Source organism: Leopardus geoffroyi, chromosome C1, assembly GCF_018350155.1.
Source record: "Leopardus geoffroyi isolate Oge1 chromosome C1, O.geoffroyi_Oge1_pat1.0, whole genome shotgun sequence".
Classification (NCBI taxonomy): Eukaryota; Metazoa; Chordata; class Mammalia; order Carnivora; family Felidae; genus Leopardus; species Leopardus geoffroyi.
The window spans coordinates 107,686,045-107,695,232 of record NC_059328.1 but is presented as its reverse complement, the minus strand read 5'-3'; positions in this window follow the sequence as shown (position 1 = coordinate 107,695,232).

Below are 9,188 nucleotides of genomic sequence, written 5' to 3'. Positions count from 1 at the left end.
TTAAGAAATAATATCAATCTCACTTTAATTACTTTACAGGAAATAGAAAAAAAAACTGAAAATACTCCACAATAAATTCAAAACTGATGAGGACATTATAAGAAATAAAAATTAGAAAAGACAGAGGAAAAAAATTTAAGCAAATATTAGTAAGTAATATCCAAGAATATATAAAAAGAATAATATAACCAAATTGGGTTCTTTCAAGAATGTGAGTTTGGTTCAATGTTTAAATATCAATCAATATAATTCACCACATTAACAGAATAAAAGCAAAAAAAAAAAAATCATCTTATCACCTCAGTGGATTCGGAAAGACATTTGACAAAATTGAACATCATGAATGATTTTTATAAACCTCTTAGGAAACTAGGGATAGAAGGAATAACATTTAACCTGGTGAAGAAGGTCTGTTTAGTAAACCCCATGCAATTGTGACATGACAAACATTTTCCCTCTGAGCTTAAGAATGAGGCAGAAATACCCAATATCACAACTTCTTCAACATTGACTAGAAATTCTGGCCAGTGCAAATAGGCAAAATAAATAGTCAAACAAACAAGCATCAAGAAGAAAAGACATAAGGACTGGAAAGGAACTGATAAAAGCATTGTTATTCACAGATCACCTAATGGGGCATGTAGAACATCCAAAATAGTCTACAATGAAATCAATGAGAATTAATAAGTGAATTCATCATGACAGACAAGTGGACAATGATATAAAAATAAATTCTGTCTATAAACTGTAGGGGCCAAGGGAAGACCACCCCAAAATGTGCCTCTTGGGCATACTGATTATTCTAACTAAAAGGCACTTTAGAGAGAGCCTATGTAGGAAGGACATTCAGACCCTCCCCGCTGAGAGAAGGAATACATCCCCCATGAGAAAGGTACCCTCCCTGTAGCAGGAGGCAAGGAGACACCCTTATCACCAGAGGTGGGAAATTTAGGGCAGAGGAGGCTGTATAACAACCCTTGTTACTTTTTTACTAATCTACCACCCGGCCCAAAATCTGTTTAGAAGTCCTTATGAATTGAAACTCCCAACATTAAGTTTTCTTTGTCCTGTCAATGCCTCACAGATTTATTGTCTCTTTGTCTAAAAGGTATAAAAACTGCCTGCATCAGTCATTTGCTTGGGTCTCAATTTCCTTCCTGAGCCTCTGTGCTCCTGTAAGAAAACTGTGGCTTCTTTTTTTCCCCTAATTATTTGACTCTTCTCAGTTTAATTCCCAGTCCAGCTGCAAGACCTTAAGGGTTTGATACACATGTACATTGTGAAAGGATTCTCCCAATCAAGTTAATTAACACATCTCTCCCCTCACATATTTAATTTTTGTTTACTCTCTTATCAAATTCCAATGATACAATATAGTGTTTCAGCTAGAGTCACCATGTTACACACTAGATCCTTAGGCTTTACTCAACCCTATAACTGAAATGTTGGACGCTTTTACCAGACTCTCTTTTACCAGCGTCTCTTTTACCAGACGCTTTTACCTATTCCCCCACTCCCCAGGCCCTTGCAACCACTCTTCTACTTTCTGTTACCATGGGTATAAAAAAGTCTTTTTTTCTTAATTGCACATATTAGTGATATCATGCAGTATTTATCTTTCTCTATTAGCTTACTTCGCTTAGCATTGAAGCAAAAATAAGTCTCATCCATGTTGTCACAGAGGGCAGGATTTCCTCCTCTTTAAAGCTTGAATAGTATTGGATTACATATACATTTTCTTTACCCAGTCCCCTGCCATAGTCAGCTTGTTTCTGTACCTCAGCTCTCGTGAATAATGAATGCTACAAGGAACATAGGAGAACACCTATCTCTTAGAAATAATGGGTTTATTTCCTTTGGATAGATAGATAGATGTCCATGGGTACACATATACCAAAATAAATAGATGTACTAATGTTTCCCAAGTGATAAGATGATAAACAATTTCTAAATATTAAACATTGCATCATTTCGACCACTATGTAATTTTTCTTACAATTTGGTAGATTTCTTTTTTTTTTTTTTTAATTTTTTTTTCAACGTTTATTTATTTATTTTTTTGGGGACAGAGAGAGACAGAGCATGAACGGGGGAGGGGCAGAGAGAGAGGGAGACACAGAATCGGAAACAGGCTCCAGGCTCTGAGCCATCAGCCCAGAGCCTGACGCGGGGCTCGAACTCACGGACCGCGAGATCGTGACCTGGCTGAAGTCGGACGCTTAACCGACTGCGCCACCCAGGCGCCCCACAATTTGGTAGATTTCTAAAACTCCGTGAAAGAAAGGTGTTTGGGTTGTTTGGTTTTGTTTTTTTCCCGATTTGAGGGACGACAAAGCTCAATCTCAGAGGGACTAAGTAACAGCAGAATAGATTCCAACAGCAGAAAGCGTCTTGGCATGCCAACCCCACGTAAGACAATTCACACTCAATCCAGCTCAATCCAAAATTGAGGATGAAATTTTGAATTTAAAGAGCACTTGAGAGTGGGAGAAGGGGAGAGGAGGAGACTAACTGTATTGTGATTGGATATAACCGACAAAGAGACTACAAAGAAGCAGAAGCGAGGATCTGTGTCCCACAGAAATGTGCTTTATTAATGAAGCATGGCAGCCTGGGGATGGGAGTAGGGCCCAGGGTGTGCACAGCACAGGGAGACAAGACACCCGTGGCCACAGGACAGAGCTGAGCTAGATCCCGCTGCTCTGGGTTTCCGGGCTCTAAGAAGCCAGCGCACTAGGGATGCTACGTGCTTGCCGCCTCCAGGAAAGAGAAGCCGACTCCAAAAAGCACGAGAAAAGCTGCAATCATCCAGCCTCTCTCATGCCCCGTGTCCTCCCAGGCAGAGCAAGCTGAAGCTGAAGGAAAAGCCGGTTGTTCCCCCAGGGGCATTTGGAGAAGAGAAGACAGCGCTGAGTCCGAGGAAGCCTCCCCAAAGAACCCAGGCGCCGCGACCCAGGTGGGCAGCCGAGCTGGCAGGGTTGAGGTGGCCACACGGCAGGACACTGCTGCATGGCTGAGGGGAGCACTTGGTTGGTGGGCACGTTGGTGGTGGGTAACCCTACAGGACCTTCTGCGGTGTAACCTGGAAGGGGCCCTTCCTGGGAGGGCAGGGAACGACCTAAGGGACAGGCAGGCCACTCCGGTTGGTAGGTGGCCCTTAGAACAAGTAAAAGGGACTTGCATAAGAGGCTTGTGTGCAGCCGCTTGCGTGTCCCCGCCCCTGAAAGTTCACCTGCAGGGAGGCCTTGACCGGCTTCCGGGCGGGTGTTCTCAACACCGCATGGCATCTCAAGGCTGAGTCCTCGGAGCAGCCTTTGGGGGCAGGAAAGGAAGGCAGGACCCGGTTCCCGGACAGGGGATGGGGTGAGGAGCCTCCGAAAGCCCGGGTCAAGCGGCAGTCACGGCTTTTTGCTGATGTTCCCCAACAGGCACAGCGCAGGACACTTTGGTGGTGGGTGTGGCCTAGGGCACTGTGCTAATAGACGTGGTCCTAGGCGCTTCACTGGTGAGCAAGGCTCAGGGCAGTCAGGTGGACTCACGGCCTGTGGCTGGCAGGGCTGTTTGCATTGCTGCCGCTAGTAGGACTTCTTTCCTAGGTGCCCAGGAACCTGAAGGCACCGTGTCACAACGTTTACGTGGGATTCCTTTGCTTGCGTAATAATCCACGGTGCTAATGCGCTTCAACACGATCTCTCCCTCACCAAGCACGTGCTCTGAACTCCTGCCACCGAATCGGTCCTTCTCTCTACTTCCCAGCTCTTCCCCTTATCCTGGTATTGGCACCTCCGTGGGCTTTTCTGCCGAGGTCGATCATTTCACATGCCTCTTTCCAGAGAGAGAAGTGCCTCTGTCCTTTAGCATCAAAAAAAAAAAAAAAAAAAAAAAAAAGGTGAATGGACACACTGCCACGTTGAGAAGGAAAGACCAAGTTGCTGCAATCCTGGCTAAGCCCACACAAGCAATTCCTAAACAGGCTCATCATCATAAGGAACAAAATGATGGTATACCCGCCTGTGGTTCAGAGGGATAATTGCCAGGCTGGGATTCTGCCTTCAAGAGGCCTACACATACGTCCAGAACCCTTGCAACTGCAGCAGGAGATTCTCCTGTTAGCATAGACACAGCCAGCAGAGAATTCCCCTTCCTCAATTTCTCTCAATTCTACATTGCCCCATAGGTGTTTTCCACATACATTTGAATGTAGTCCCCCAAAATGCTAAAATAAGAATGCCATTAACAGCACCTCCATGCTGGCAACTTCTGCCCCACGTTGAAGTAAAGATATCAAGCATATATCAGTGGGTAACAACAGTTGTTTGTTTGTTTGTTTTCCCACTGTATTCCTCCAAAACAGGCACGACCTTCAGGAAATCAGACTCACCTGATATGCGACATAGGTCAACTATCATAAGAAATTAAAAAAAAAAAAAAAAAAAAAAGGACGGCGGTGGAATGACAGGGTGCCCTTTATGGGACCTTGTTGTCCCTTCAACAAAGGCAGAGCATCACAAGACTGGTCTGTACCGGGCAGTCATTTCCCAACCACAGTGACCTTCTCCTGCAATTCCCACAGTGGTTTGTCCTACACGCTCTTTACGACTCACTTGTAGATGTACCCCATCTGAGAGTTTCAGTTCACGGTAGCCACTGAAAAATGTGGGCAAGTCGCTAACTGGTCTAAAAGATTTTTCCTCCTGGCTGAGGATAGTATCACCTCATCCTTGTCCCCTTCCTTAGAGCCTTCCGTATTACAGAACTGGTTGGCCCCCTTTGTCATTCAGTTTTGTGTAGAGCCAATAGAAAATTTGCCTCTTAGAGCCTAGCAAACTGGTCATATCTCCATGCTCATTCTCAGACATACTCAAACATACTTCCTGCCTTAGTCATCGAAGGTTGCTGTGACAAAAATACCATAGACGGAGTGGCTTGAACAGCAAATGTTTAGTTCTCACAGTTCTGGAGGTGGGGACGTCCAAGATCCAGGTGCCGGCAGAGTTGGTGTCTGGTGGGAGCCCACTTCCTAGTGCCACTAGACTGCTGTCTTCTCTCTGTGTCCTCCCATGGTGGAAGGGGTGAGGGGACTCTCCAGGGTCTGTTGTACAAGGGCACTGATCTCATTCATGACCTAATCACTCACCTAAGTCCCCCTTCCTAATACCATCACATTGAGGGTTTGGATTCCAATATCTGAATTTGGGGTGTGTGTGTCGGCGGGGGGGGGAGGAGGAGACACAAACATTTAATCTGTAGCACTTCCCCTCAGTGCAGACCCCACAGGCTTTTGAAAGATAATTAGGTAGTAATACAAATAAATCCATGCCCATAAGTGCAATAACGTAAATGAATGGACCAGCTCACCAAATGAAATAAATCATCTAACCTTGTCCGAGAAGACATAGATAACCTGAGTTACACTATGTCAACCAAAGAAATTGAATATGTAGCTAAAACAGCTAAAACCCTTGCAACAATGGCAGTCCAGGCACAGACAGGTTCATTGGCAGATTTTACCACACATTTAGAAAAATAAGTCAATTCTACACAACATCTTTGGAAGAAAAGAAAAGGAGAGCATACCCTCCAACTCATTCTTACAAAGCCAGTACTGTCCTCATAACAAAAACAAAGACATTACAGGGAAAAACTGGCCAATACCTCTCCTGAACAAAGATGCAAAATTTCTCAACAAATATTAGCAAGTGAAAATCACCGATGTGTAAAAGTGTAATACAGCATGCCTCAGTGGGATCCATCCCGGTGGCCAAAGGCTGGCTTGACATTTACAAACCAATCCATGGAGCTCATCATAGGAGTAAACTAAAGAACAAAAACACAAAATCACCACGATATATGGAGAAAGAGACATCTGGTGAAAGTCAACGTCCATTTGTAAATTAAAAAGCATTCTCAACAAACTAGGAATCAAAGGTAACTTTCTCAACTTGATAAAAGTCATCTTTGAAATACTTACAGCTAACATCATGTTTTAAAGGTGAAAATCGGACTGCTTCCCCCCTGGGATCAGGAACAAGGCAAAGTTTTCCTCTTTGGCCACTTGTATTAACATCATACTGGAAGTCCCAGGCAGTGCGATAAAGCAGAAAATAAAGAAAAGGAATAGGAGGGAATAAACGGAAGAGATGGGGGAGTGGGATCTCCCAAAGACTACAATGTACCCACAAAGCTGTTCTCACACCCTCCAGTAGCTCCCAGGAGGGCTTTGATCAACTCTGCACCTAGGTGAAGGAGTGTTGTTAAAACAATCTGAGTAACCATGGTCAATGCTAGAAAGCAAATGCATCAGTTGGAAATAAGTAGGAATGTTAATTGTTACACCCTTTCCCTTTAATTGTATAATTTTCCCACATGTTTTCCAGGAGAGGTTTTCGTTTATACTTATCGACACACATTGGGGTGCCTGGGTGATGGCTCAGTAGGTTAAGCCTCTGACTCTTGGTTTCCACTCAGGTCATGATCTCATGGTCTGAGAGACTGAGCCCTGCATCTGGCTCTGTGCTGACAGGGCAGAGCCTGCTTGGGATTTTCTCTCTCCCTTCCCCACTGGCTTTCTCTCTGTCTCAAAATACATAAATAAACATTAAAAAATTAACAAAAGAACAAAAACACTGGAAAGTCAGACAACTCAAGGGGAGTCAGACAACTCCCCTGATTTCAGGGGAGAACCCAAAGAAACACAGATTTCAACCTTGTGTGGACTCTCAAAAACAAATCAAGTGAGGAAACAAAGCAAAAAACAGACCCCAAAAGACAGACAACTGGTGGTTGCCAGAGGCGAGGGCACTAGGGGGAAGGGAAAAGTGGGTGAGGGGAGCAGGGTGGTCCCGTTCTTCCAGTTCCGGAATGAGTAAGTCACAGGGAGGAAAAGCACAGCCAAGGGAGTCTAGTGGATGGCACTGCAGTGGGGCTGGATGCGTGGTGACAGACCACAACCACACTGGTGGCTAGCCACTGCAGTGGGGCCACATGCGTGGTGACAGACCACAACCACACTTGTGAGCTGAGCATAACAGGTAGAGGAGTTGTTGAGTCTCCGGTATCAATGCAAATTGAACAAACCTTTTAGAATCTCCTCAAGTGAGAAAGAGTTTTATTTGAGCCTGAGTTTGTACAGCTGCCCAGGAAACACGACCTTCATAGGGAAGAAAGTGATTTGAAGAACGAACACTTTTGCAGGGTTATATACTTCCTTACATCTTGTAAAAGGGGAAAAGATATAGATTAGCACATGGGCAGAAATCCCGAGTTCCCCAGGAAACAGGGGCATTGATTCATATCTCAAGGACAAGATGGTTTACCCTGAGGCTATGCATGCACCAAGCACGTACACAAAGCCAGCCTAGTGGTCTTAAGTCAGGATTGCGGTTTGAACACAGTTTATACACAGTCCTGTGGACTTGGAAGGAAATCCCTTCTCTCATCACTATGTTGTATACCTGAAAAACCTATGTAACATTGTGTGTCAACTATACTTCAAATTAAAAAAATAAAATCAAGGTTTTTTTTTTTTGCACCTGATTGTGAGATTCAGAAGAGTATGTTGGAAAAAATGAGGCGAGAGGATCTCTGTACTTACAGGAACCCTTCCATCTTCCCCCACTGCTTCTCTGACTTGAAAAAGAATCCGTGGGGGACCCCACGGCAGCAGAGCTCAGAACAGCAGTGTCGAGGTGGCAGAGCGTGGGCAACCCACGGTATGGATGTTGAGAGCAGGTCCCGGGGGGCATGGCAGTGAGGGGTTAGGAGTAGAAATGTGAGAAACCCTGTTCCCTATGTTAACACTGACTCCCTATCGTCCTCACTCAGGTCATAGGCTGATGCTGCCGGGTAGACTGGGGAGACTTCCAGGCCCTGGGCCTGTCCCTGGGTATGTCACCGGAGGGTCTTAGTCTCATCCCTGAAAAGAATTCACAGACAGTGGTTGAGCTGAGCGGTGCAAGTGAAGAGCTTCTGGGAGAGAAGGTGCACTCCAGAGATGGGAGAGTGGGGCAGGTCAAGGGAGACCTGTGCACCCCAGAGTTTGACACTAGTTAACTAGGGGATGGGCTGTTCACTACCTGGGGGGGAGATTTGGGGGAGGGGGGCAAGTTTTCAAGCCTTTCCTCCCTTATGTCAGGGTCTCTGGCCTCCTTTGTCGCAGGCCTGTCTGATTTGATCCGGTTTCTGGTGTCCTTGTATGTGGGGTGCTGCCAAGACAGGCTGCTGAGGTTCCTGATAACAGGCTCTGACTCCCCCTTTGCTGGACGCCATGCATCCTGGTAGAGCCTAACTAGGTGCTTGCTCTAACACTGACACTGATTATAAAATGGGAACTGCTCCTGGTTGAAAGTCCCGTGTGCAGGAACTATGCTGGACACAAGACACACATTATCCCATTTGATGTGGTGATTAAAAGAAAGTTAGATGTGAGCCTCAACAATACAAAGTAACTATCAGCGTCCGGTGGTGGTCTCATCTACCTTCAAAACCCCACAACTTGGAGCATTTCACGTAGACTCATGTACCTCTACACTCCAGCATCCCCTGGGCATATGGTCCTCAGCAGGAACAGCTCTGTGAGGCATGAGAAACCATAGATTTAATATTGAAGATGAACTGGTTAAATTTCCTTTCAAGGTGGGACAATTGACAAACGTCTTACCTGTTAGCAGTTAGAAAGAAACTTCCATGTTTCCCAATGAACTTTAAAACTTAACTCTTTGATATTTAAATCTTTTTATCCAAACCTTTTAATAACCAAATATTGGGATTGCCTCGGTGGCTCAGTCGGTGAAGCGTCCAACTCTTGATATCAGCTCAGGCCATGATCTCATGGTCATGAGATCAAGCCCCGCTCAGGCTCCGGATGGTGAGCATGGAGCCTGCTTGGGGTTCTCTCTTCTCTCTCTCTCTCTCTCTCTCTCTCTGAAAATAAATGATAAACTTTATGAATAAACTTTATAAACAAACCAACAATATAAATAACCCAATACCTTTTCAAGGCAAAATGTTGCAAGCATAATTTATTCTCTTAGGATATGCTACATAAGCAAGCTTATGTAGCGCAAGCAATGGTATATGATAGAGGAGAATTTCGTAGGCATAAAATTTAGTGCATACTATTCCCATAATACTTGAACAAAGTCCCAAACGTTTACCGAGTTCAACAAGCCCCTGCGTGATTGGCCTGT